We start from the raw sequence: 12,995 nt of genomic DNA, 5'->3' as shown, positions 1-12,995 counted from the left end.
CTGTAACATAAACAAGAGGAATGGGGAACAGAGAGTGAAGTCATGGAACAGACAGGGACAGTACCAACCAGACAGTACAGAATCAGGAGCCAGGAGCGTAGTCAGGATAAACATGCCAGGGTCAAAACCAGTCGGTAACATGGTACAAGTCAGTATCCAGAAGAGTGATCAAACAGGCAAGGGTCAGTCCAGACAGCGACACAGCAAGGTCAAAAACAGGCAAAGGTCAGGAACATAATACCCAGGAACTATCAGGAAATAGACCTATGTTGGGCATTGAGTCAGTGCAGTATAGGGGGTTTTATACCCAGACTAATGGCTTACTTAAGCCATGCTTACTTGCAGTTACAAAGCCATAGAATTGAACAAGGGCCTTAGCTGTCTGCTCACATAGAGCAGTGGTAATGCAGACAGGATAGAAACATCAGGTCTCTGGTTCAACTCCATGCAGGTTGTTACACATACTCAGCAAATTACCTACAAAAATCCAACTCATAAAAATAAATGGTGTTGGATGAAGGAAAGGATCATAGAACAACAACATGTAAAGGTCTTCACCTCATTTGTAAGGGCCATTATAGGCTCATTGATTAATTCAAGGAGAACTGAACCCTAAAAATGAATAAAGCTAAAATTGCTACATTTTATATACTGAACTTATTGCACTAGCCTAAAGTTTCAGCATCTCAATACCAGCAATGATCCAGGACTTTTTCACAAGGGGGGTCACCTTCTTGGAAAGTGTCTGTGACACTCACATGCTCAGTGGGCTCTGAGCAGCTGTTGAGAAGCTAAGCTTAGGGGTCGTCACTAATTATCCAATAGAAAATGAGGTTGGTCTGTAACATAAGCTGATGCTACAAGGCTGATTATAAAATTCTGATGCTAATTGCACTGGTTTCTGTGCTGCCATGTAGTAATTATCTGTATTAATTACTCAGCCTTATATTGTGACATTTCTATTCTATGAGTACTGTATATTGTGAGTGGGTCCCTAAGCTCAGTAAGTGACATACTTACCTGTATGTCACCCAGAATGGCTGAGAATGAGATCCCTTTTTGAACAGCGGTACCACATTAGCAATTTGACAGTCTCTCGCCACCATAACAGACCTCAATAAATTCTAATTCTATGTCGTTATATTTCTATGGTTATATTCACAGAATTAGCCCAGCAAATAGAGAGAAAGAAAGGTTCATCATTTACCTGAGGAATATAAATGTTCTACTGGGGCAGCGACTTCAGTAAAAATACAGTTTTTGGTGGGTTTGAGCCAGTTTGGAATTATATGTGGGTATGCAACATTTAGCCTTTCTAATCTGGTAACTGGTAACCAGAGAGCAGGTTTATTCCAATGGTAGATTGTATGCATGTACTGTAAGTACGAATACATGTACCGATGTTTTGTTAACGATTGCTCAAGATGATGAAGCCTCTTGAGCAATCTTCCTTTTCATTACAGCTTGATATTTATATGATAACAATACCAATAGGTAATAAAGTATGGATACAACAATATTTCCAGCATTCTGGAGATGGAACCAATAATAACATGACTGACTATAGAACCAAAATCTGAGCATATGTTAAAAGCAACATCAAAAAGATAAAAAAAAAATGTGACTCAATATTGAAAATGAGACCTACACACAGAGGTTGATGGAATTTTGCTGTAATAAAATGCTTTAAAGGCAAAGCCGGAGGATGGTGTGCTTCATATCCCGTTATTCAAGAAAGCAACACAACCAATAAACGCATTTTGTTATTTGCTGGAGTCCATCCATTGGATAAAAGAATTTGTGAAGGGGCACATAGATCTTAGACAAAAAGGGATGAAATACAGTAAAAACCTGATTATGTGTCTTATCAACACCAATTATTTTACTATCTTTAATGCCTTATAAAATGATTGGACAGTAAGTGACTTAAGGGCAGTCTGAGACCTCTTGAATAGCCCATATTTTGATGCAAAAAGCATTTCTGTGCAGGTCAAGAACATTTTGAGATTAATCACATTTCTCATTGCCTTCTCACCTGGGTAACTCTGGAGCTCAGAAACATGCCATCCAATGGCACACACCTTATTTATTTTACTCTTATACAAGAATTCTGGAGTTGGGTTGCTAAATCTATTCAACAGAATCTGATAGGTATGTCACAAATCAAGAAGAATTTTCTTGGATGTCATTGGAGACATTAGATGAGACCATAATTATAAAAGGTTAACTACATCATGCTAGCATTACTCCAATAATAATTTGGAATTTGTCTTTAGTTTGGTGCCTGTGCCCCCTTATATGTTATATACGCCAATATACTCATTCACGCCTAGCATTTCTTCAGACTGTGCCATTTGCATCTTGGAAATGGCTCAGTATGCATCCTTTTCATCTGAGCAGGGAAAAGTTGCTCATATATTTAAAATTAGAAATATAAAATCATGTAGTTGAAAGCCTTCCTTTTCAGTATGAGAATATTTGTTTTAAGTGTTACATTTCTGCACAATTTAATAAACTGTTTAAATAATTCCATCCCATCCAGCTTATTATCAGGGGCAAAAACCATTTAATGGTGATATTGGATCACAGCCTTCTAAAATCACATTTTTAAACAGGGGTATATTATTCAGGAATTATATTTGACTTTGTTCCTCAAGCCCTGTTATCTGTATCCATATCAGTTGATAACCCTTTACTTTGTTAAAAAGTTGTGCTAGTAGCAATTTCTGGTCTACAGCCTTTTGGTGACTTTATCTTATTCAGCTAAGTACTGTTACAGTATCTCTCAATCTTGCTGTTGTGTTTATGGGTTTGAAGGGCATTAGCTACTGATCATTCATCACCACATCACAGAATGGCCGTCAGTGATGTTGGTTGTTACAGGCATAATGGCATTACCAAACCATTAGGAGCATTTGGAATATGAATATTGGTTGCTAGGAATGCTCTGAATGCTTCACATGTAGGAGCATTGTTCATGGAAATACTTTTTGCCATCCATATTCAGGATGCCCCGTAAATTCTAATTTACATCCTGAATTCCAATTCTCAGTCTCAATTGGTATCCGCGTAGCCTTGCATGTAGGCTATGCTCAGATAGATAAGGGTAAGCTTCTCTAAAGAAATGTGTTTTATGAGATCATTTGAAAGTAGGTAAAGTAGGTTGTAAGAGAGTAAAGAGGTAATTGAGGAGTGTGTCAGCAGAGTAGCAAGAGGCTTGGTGAGTATTTGGATATGAGAGTATTTGGATATGTGTTCAGAGATATAAGGTGGAGCAGAGTTATAAACTGCTTTCAATGTCTGGGTCAGTGGCATGGCAGAGAGACTGGCAGAGTGGCATAGCAGGGGAGGAGTCATTGTTGAAGTGTATGAGACTATTGAAATTATTCATTATGGACTGAGAGGTGACAGTGTCTGGGGGTGAAAGCCCATTAATCGAGTTACAGTTAATGCATGATATGATTAGATAGTAAGTAAGAATTTTGGTAGCTAGTGATGGGCGAATTTGCGCCGTTTCGCCGAAAAATTCACAAAATGGCACTGGCGTCCGTTTTTTTGACGCCGACGCACGTTTTTTATGCCGACACCCGTTTTTGACGCCGGCGACAATTTTTCTTTGACGTCGGCAAACTTTCGCCGCGCAAATTTGCGGCGAATTCGCGGCGAATTCGCACCTGGCGAATAAATTCGCCCATCACTATTGATAGCCTCTTGGATGATTAATGATTGTATTTTGTAAACTGATGCTTTAGTAAGTAACTGGATATGAGAAGTGATGGACACTGCAAAATAATGGATAAACCAGGATAAACATTGGTAAGACACAGGCATGGAGAGAATGGGTGGTAATGGAGTTGTTAACTGTGATAAACACTTGTGGAATGTAATAAGTGTTGGATGGGGAGAGAGAACATTTCTTTATTTGTATGTCTATTCAATGTGTAAGCAGCTGAACATTTTAATTCATATATATGGGGTCATTGAGATGTGTTTAACAATTAAACCAGAGAAACAGTCTTCGAGTGTGTAAATAACATACTGAATGTCATCACTATAACGGTTGCAATAAAATGTTGAATTGCGCATCAAGGGATGTTAAATATAAACATAGCTAGTTATCTAAAGCAAATTAAATACTAGCGCAAATTACCTTTAGCCAAGGTTATAAGATTCAAGTGAAAAAATATATTATATTATATTGCATAATAAGAAATATGTTCCTATTTTCATAATAATGTTACTTCCAGCATGGTGAATGGAGTAGGTTGACCTTTATTCACACAACAGTTTATAATGTTTCACATTTTCAGAATAAAAAAAAAAAAACATGAGCATGTGGTAAAGGTGAGGAGTAGGAGGAAAGGTTTAATAAATATCTAAATTATTTGTTAGAAAGCATTGGCTCTCATTGTTTCATCCCCTGGTTAGTTTTGATACCAAATGAGGTTGTTTACATGCTTCAGTCTTTAAAGGATTCTGTCACAGGAAAACATGTTTTTTCAAAACATACCAGTACTTCTCCAGCAGAATTCTGCACTGAAATCTGTTTTCAAAAGAGCAAATGGACTGTTTTATATTTAATTGTTAAATCTGGCATAGGGTGTACCATATTGACAGTTTCCCAGGTGCCACGGTCATGTACTCTGATAAACTCCAGTCACTCTTTGCTGCTGCACGGTAAGTTCAAGTGATTCCCCTTCCCCCAACAGCCTAACAAGAGAACAATGGGAAGGTAACCAGATAACAGCTCCCACGTGGATATAAGAACAGCACTCAATAGTAAAAATCCATGTCCCACTGTGATTCCTTCAGTTAGTAGGAGAAACAGAGTAGTAGAAAGCAGCTCCATAGTGCAGCACTGGCTCTTTCTGAAAGCATATGACCAGGCAGATGGCGCCTACACAACAATATTACAACTAAAAAAATACACTTGTTGGGTCAGAAATTACATTTTATATGGTAGAGTAAATTATTTGCAGTGTAAACAGTGTCATTTAGAAGTAAAAACTACAACATCACAGAATTCCTTTAATGAATTTACACCTTGATATTAGCAATTCCAGAAGGATTTCTTTATATTTATGGCTGAATGAAAACATTTCCCTGGCTACTATGTTTGTGGCAAGCCTCAATAAGCAGTCATCTGCCAACCCCAATTCCAAATGGAAAAACTTCTTAAAATTTACAGCAGCACATTAAGAATGATATTTCACCTGTCCCACCTTGCAGCAACCTATCTTCCCTCTGCCATCACCACACATATTGCTTTTGTACACAACATGCCAGTTGGATTGTTTTTAAACCCTTTGGCAGGGCCCAGCGTATTTTCCTTTTAAATAATTGTGCATGGATTAAAAGTAGGAGGTTTTGATTGATATTATGTTTTGCAAATATTAGCAAAATCTCTGGGTGCCAGAAACAAGGGGCCTCAATGGAGTCTCAGTGTACAACATTTTAGACTGGTACACTACATATCTCTAAGCAGAAATAGATTGAACATTATTATTACTGCAGGGTATTTTGTGGGGGAGGGGAAGTATGGTCTTTTGGCAGATATTCTTCATCTGCCATGATGCTTCAGGCTAGAACCAATGTCATCAGGTTGAGTTACTGGCTAGGGAATTATGAATAGATCACATGAAGCTCAAGTGATCATAACATGGTCTCCTTTGAGATTCTGTTGCAGAGGCAATTCTATTAGGGAGTAACTAAAACACAAAATTGTAGAAGTGCAAACTTTGACAGTATAAGGGCAACATATTAAGTGGGAAATGCTTTTCACAGGGTTAAACACGGAACAAAAATGTGAAGTCTTTAAAATGCTGCTTAATAAATACATATCAGTATATTCCCCTTGTAAGCAAGGAACGTCAAAGCAAATAGTTTTTTGGTTCAATAGAAGTGTTGGTGTTGAGGTGAGTAAGTAAAGACGTGCTTTTAAGGATTTCAAGTCTAATCATTTATAAGGTACAAGGTAAAAAATCATGCAAAAAAAGCAGGCAAGCTAAAATCTATATGGAAAGGGTATTGCAGCAAGCAGTAAAAAGAATCCAATTTTTTTTTTAAAATATGTAAATAGTAAAAAAAAGTCTGTCTGTTTACACAAATGGGGAACCAGTTAAAGAAGGTTTCCTTTCTTAATAGTCCTAATTCTACTAATACAACTAATGATGTATGGTTCACACATAAGGAAATTCAAAAGAGATTAGAACATGTTAAGATAAACAAAGGTCTGGAGTCAGATGGTATTCATGCCTGGGTACTTAGCGAGCTTATCTCTGTGATAGCCAAATCTCTTTACTTAATTTTTACTTAATTTTTCAGGATTCATTGAGGTCTGTCATAGTGCCGAGAGGCTGGCGAATTGCTAATGTGGTGCCGCTATTCAAACAGGGATCCTGTTCTCAGACTCAAAACTGTAGGCCAGTTAGTCTGACGTCAGTGGTAGGAAAGCTTTTTGAAGGGTTAATAAAGGATAAGATACTGGACTTCATAGCAAATAATAATACTATGAGTGTGTGCCAGCATGGTTTTATGCATAATAGATTTTGCCAGACTAACTTAATTTCTTTTTATGAGAAGGTGAGCATGGACCTTGATTCTGGGATGGCAGTGGATATTATTATGACTTTGCTAAAGCATTTGATGCAGTGCCACACAGAAGGTTACTGGTTAAATTAAGGAATGTTAGCCTGGAACATAGTATTTGTACCTGGATAGAGAACTGGCTAAAAGATAGACTACAAAGAGTGGTGGTAAATGGAACATTTTCTAATTGGACCAGTGTTGTTAGTGGAGTACCGCAGGGCTCTGTACTAGGTCCTTTGCTTTTCAACTTGTTTATTAATGACCTGGAGGTGGGCATTGAAAGTACTGTTTCTATTTTTGCAGATGATACTAAATTGTGCAGAACTATAGGTTCCATGCAGGATGCTGCCACTTTGCAGAGTGATTTGACTAGGTTGGAAATCTGGGCAGAAAACTGGAAAATGAGGTTCAATGTTGATAAATGCAGGTTATGCACTTTAGCAAAAATAATATAAATGCAAGTTATACACTAAATGGCAGTGTGTTGGGAATTTCCTTAACTGAGAAGGATCTAGGGGTTTTGTAGATAACACGTTGTCTAATTCTGGGCAGTGTCATTCTGTGGCCACTAAAGAATATACTGTCTCACATAAAAAGGTCATTAACTCTAGGGATGAAAACATAATTATTCCTCTTTATAGGTCCCTGGTGAGGCCTCATCTGGAGTATGCAGTGCAGTTTTGGACTCCAGTCCTTAAGAGGGATATAAATGAGCTAGGGAGAGTGCAGAGACTAAGTGCAACTAAACTGGTTAGAGTGATGGAAGACTTAAATTGTAAGGGTAGACTGTCAAGGTTGGGGTTGTTTTCTCTTGAAAAAAGTGCCTGCGAAGGGACATGATTACACTTTACAAGGACATTATAGACAAATAGCAGGGGACCTTTTTACCCATAAAGTGGATCACTGTACCAGAGGCCACCCCTTCAGACTAGAAGAAAAGAACTTTCATTTGAAGCAACGTAGGTGGTTCTGCACAGTGAGGACAGTGAGGTTGTGGAATGCACTGCGGTGATGTTGTGATGCTGATTCAGCTTATGCCTTTAAGTGGCTTGGATGATTTCTTGGACAGACATAAAATCAAAGGCTATTGTGATACGAACTCTATAGTTAGTATAGATATGGGTATATATAATTCATGTGAAGGTATGGAGGGGTGTGTGTATGGATGCTGGGTTTTCATTTGGATGGGTTGAACTTGATGGACTTTGTCTTTTTTCAACCCGATTTAACTGTGTAACTTGCTTGCATTATCCAGCATCAGTGCTCCCTTTCTGGTTGTCCTTCCTACTGGTTGAGGCTGGAGCTCCAGGCCTCTACTCTGCGCTGAGAACACCAACGCCTGCTTTCTACCATTTGTCCTAAGATGGGTTGCTGGTTAGAATGTCATCCTGATGATGACCCCTGAATATTACCCAGTAATTAAACCTTAATTGGGAGGGTGCTGCCAGCAAGAATGTGTCTGGGTATTGGAAAATATATAAATCAAAATTCTTCTCATAAGTACAAAAAGTCATTTTTACTGGATACTGTGTAAGAGGCAGCAGGCCCATACTGATTGTTGATTAAGGTCAAGAGAGAAAGATAATGGATGCAGATTGTAGTTAGTAGTTTGGCAACACCTGGAATCAGGTGCCCCTAGCAGAAATCGGCTATTGCCACTGAAAATATTATTGTAGAGCCACAAGCTTTCATGCAGTTTGACTAGACCAGACTTGGATCAGAAAGTTGCACAGTCTAGTGTGAACAGTATGAACAGTGCATTTGTAGCTGGAAGGTAGAATATGATATAAATCTTAACATCAGCAATGATATATGAAAGCTTGTGGTTGACCTTGTTCCATTTATTTGAAGCTTTAATCTAGACTGGTACAGTTTGTAAATGTAATAAGCCAAAATTGCATTGTCATCAAAATATCTAGCCGAATATTCTGTGTTGGGGCTTTTAATACATTGTGTAAGATACAAAAGTGATTCACTGTGGGCAGCAAGACTAACAGAATCCTAGCGGTGTAATGAAGTTTGTCTTACAGGCGGTATTATCCATTAGGAAGAGCTGGTATACAGTAGGCTTCAGAGTACTGCCCAGTGTGAACGTTGAAAAGCCTAATTTAAGGAGAGGTGACTGGTTGATAAAGGTCATCCTTGAAAATGGATAAAAGGTTCTAGGTTTATGATTATGAACACAGAGCCCTATTTAGCTCTTTGAATGGAGACTGCAACAGAGAGATAGACTGGCTTAATATGCTGCTGTGCAGAATTATACATAACTGTAGTCAGTGAGAATAAAGCTAAAGATAAATGTATTAAATTTATATAAAATATAGCTCTGGGTTTCATATTTCTGTACTGACCATTCCTCCCAGCTGTAAGATAAAATAAATGTTTATTCTGTTACCAATTGTGCATGAATAACTCTCTAACTAACAAGTTGCTGCCAGAAGAATAATAGTGACAATGGTGACTTCCCTTGAGTAGCTAGAGGTTTTGTGATTGTGAGGTCACACAGGGACATTATTAATAAAAGAAAAAAAAAAAAGAAAAGAAAATAAATTGTATTTTTTGTGATAAACCAAACTGATGGTTACACATTATGGTAGGATGGAAGGAAGCAGGCCCAATTCAGGCACTGTTTCCCATGTTGTCATTGTGTTAAGAGAGGATAATGGGAAGATTAATTTTAAATTTAGGTGCCAGCATGATCCATTACTGGCAGAGACAACTGTTACCAGGCATTAGCATTGAGTAGTGTTGCACAAAGGACATTTCATCCCTGAGGAATTGCTCAGAGAGTGATAAAAGTCTTGCTTTCGTCTGGTATCTTCTTATAAACTCATAATCAATAAAGAGAAAAAAAGGAAAGTACAGTAGCAAATATGAGAAGTGAGGCATAGAGACATAAATAGATAGATAGAAAGAGAAGTTAGAGGATATATAGAGATTCATTATGATAGGGAGATAGATGATAAATAAATAGCAAGAAAGATAGATGACAGATATATACAGAAGATGATAAAAAGATGACAGATACATGATAGACAGATAGATAGACAGAAATATAAATAGATGGATATATGATAGATAAATAGATAGAGGCTAGATAGTGATGCGCGAATCTGTGCCGGCAAAAAAATTGTGAAACCCATTGAAGGCAATGGGCATCAAAATAATTTTGACACAAGCGGCAATTTTTATACGCGCTACTATTTGGTCCAAATGCATTAGTCAATGGGCGTATGAATAATTTTTATGTGCGCCAATTTTTTTCAGACACATCGTTTTTTTCCGTTCGTGAATTGTCGCCGCAGTTTTGGGAATTAATTTGCTTATGGTGAAACACTGAAATTTGCCGCAAATTCATGTCTGGTGAATTTATTCGCCCATCACTAATAGATGGATGACCGATATATAGATGATACATAGATGACATATAGATGATAGAGAAAGAGTGATGATAGATAGTGATGAGCGAATCTACAAGAAACTCCACAAAACTGTGAAAAATTTGTCTACTGGTGTAATTTTTGTTGCATAGACTTTTTTGTAGCCAAATACATTACAGTATATGGGTGATTTTTTTGTCTACTGCAACATTTTTGTCTTCTGTACGGCATTTTTTGTCACATGAGAAACTTACCACGTGGCAAATTTTTGGCGCAGTTCCGCAAAACTCATAAATTTGCAGCGAAACCATATATGGTGAAAACTTTTGCTAATTAATAATGATAGATGATAGATAGATTTTGTCAGAGGGCTAGTTCCCAACAAAACTAAACATTACCTAGATCCTGCGTGGATAGTATGGAGAGAGCACACTTCTAAAGCCCTGGCCGGGCAGACACATGGTGACCCATTTATTAAAGGTGGAATTTTAGTGGTATTAGAGCTTTTTGAAACCACAATTAAACGAATTTTCTCTAAAACCACGAAGGCCATGAACGTTATTAAAAGATCCACATATAAAATTTGCTAATAGAAAAAACCTCTGAAAGATGCCCTAAAATATCCAAAGACCTCTAAAATTTTGAGTTTTCAAGACAATTGCTAGCAAATACCACTCTAAAATATCTAAAAGTTGATGGCTAAAAAAGGTCTAGGATCCACCCAACTCCCACTGACTTGGAAGGGCGGATTTTCGCAGAGGGCTCCCAGAGGCCAGTGTCCTCTGGTGCCCCCCTTTAGGATTGCGCACATGCACATCCTTTTGCTACCGGAGCTCCAATCGCCGATCGTTTAGAGCTCCAGAATCAGGCAAAACTACCTGTGCGGGCGGGTGGCATGCTGCCCCTTAATTTATGCCGCACTAGGCCTAGGTCTTTGTGGCCTTGCCGCATATCCGGGCCTGCTGACTTGTATAGGATCTCAACCTCGACCCGTATAGGTTCTTTTTTTTGGAGTCATTGATTGAAGAAGAAGAAGAAGTTAAGTCCTTCCTGCACCTCCCACAGCAAACAACTCCTGAGATGATGATAGAGCTGTAACAGCAGCAGAAATGCTGCTGAGGGTACAGAGAATGCTGATAAGGAAGCCGGAGCCAACAGCCACTTTGAGTTGGTCGAGGTACCCAAAGTGTAATACAGAGGTAGTGTCAGGACAGGCAAGAGTCAATCCAGGCAGCAAACAGTGGAAAGGTCAGGTCCAGGCCAAGGCCAGAGGAAATTAGGCAAATGGCAAATCCAAAGAAGTAGCAAAAGATCAAACCGAGGAATCAGTCAGAATCAAAAGGCTCAGTTACTCACAGGAAAGGCAGGGAGATCACTTCGCTAAGATGAGACTGTGTAGTGTCCCTTTTTAGCAAATTGCACATGCACTTGGTGACGTCAGCATGCCCTCCCGCACTACTTTTTAGAGAAAAACATTTTGTGACAGAAATAGAAATTTGCATGTTATTAAAATGGCCCCTCGAGATCTGATCCCCGTCATAACATACTGTATGCTATGGGTATAGTCTAAAAGTGGTTGTGATATGAATGAAGGGAAATGTAGTTGCACATTAGCTTAGCATAGGGAGACTTTTATGTTATTCCTCCAACCAGGAGCAACAGAGGATGTATTTTTTAACCTTTGTTTAAGTAATATAGCCAAAGTAGAAGATCCTGTAGAACTTTCATGTGTATTAAAAGGAGCTAATAGTAACGCACAACAGTTGTCATTTTCACGGCAAAACTTGTCAAAAAATTTCGCTCATCACTAGGAGCTAAGTTTTCCAAGCTGCAGCAACCTATAGGAACCAATTAGATATTTGCTTTTAGACAGGTGACCAATAAACCCTTCCTGATGGTTGGTTGCTATGAGTTACTGCAACTGGGCGAAGTGTCAGCTTTAGTAGTCTTAAAAACTGAAATTAAACTCGGTCAAGTTTGTGCATTTGTGATTTTTTTCCTTCTCGACCACTAGCATATTGACAAAAAACTCAATCGCATTCATTTGCGAAGAGGAACTCAATCACAACGAAGCTCACATTTTTTCATTCTTTTTTTAGAAATTCAAGTTCATCGGGTTTTTGCTGAAAACATTTTTTTTTCAATCAAATCTTGTAATTTTATTAGATGATAAATCTTGAAAATTTTAGTTTGGAAAATTGAACTGTGGGAAGAACGCAATTACACTTTTTAATATACAGGCCCCTAACTGTCATTTATGCAGAACCCCAAATGCTGTCATATTTATATATTCCTAAAAATTGTGAATGTGTTAGTAGACTGCCCTAACAAATGTAACAAATTTAATACATTTTTAATTCTATGGTTTCTTTTTTTTTGGAACTGTTTTACAGTTATATTTCTACTTCCTGTCACAAATTATACATTTACAAAATATTTGGCTCTCTAGGTTGAAACATATTTTGGATATTTTATCATACACCATTTAAATATTTTTAACACTAGGGCTTAAAAAAGGCTGTGCTTCATTTAAGGCACCCTCGGACAGAAGATAATTAACAAGCAAATCCTGTTGTTAGGCCAATAACAGCAGCCTTGCAGGAAGATTGGTAACAATGTTTGTATTTGATTTTATTCCCTAGTCAAGTGAAAAGAGCCAACACTTGAGGTCAGATGAATAATGAGTTCTCTTGGTACAATATGTTAAGCAGTATTTTCAGAATGTATCATTTTTAGTAAGTTCTACACTCTACACGCCAGTGGAAAATGATAATTAATATTTATTTGGAAGCTTGTGGTAGGAAAAACACAAGGGGTAATTTATGAACACAAGTGCAGTGTGCAAAAAGCAACTACAGATGCAAATTGCCAGATTTATTACCCACAATGCAGCTTTTCCCACCACAATCTCACAATTATCTGCATTAGTTGTATCTTGAGGAATTGAGCAAATTGCGTCTAAAGTGCATTTGCATTCTATTCACTACCTGCAAGTCTGCTGTGAATTTTAACTAGAGATGTCGCGAA

The sequence above is a fragment of the Xenopus laevis genome, chromosome 5S (genome assembly GCF_017654675.1).
Source record: "Xenopus laevis strain J_2021 chromosome 5S, Xenopus_laevis_v10.1, whole genome shotgun sequence".
Classification (NCBI taxonomy): Eukaryota; Metazoa; Chordata; class Amphibia; order Anura; family Pipidae; genus Xenopus; species Xenopus laevis.
Note: the sequence above shows the minus strand (reverse complement) of the source record.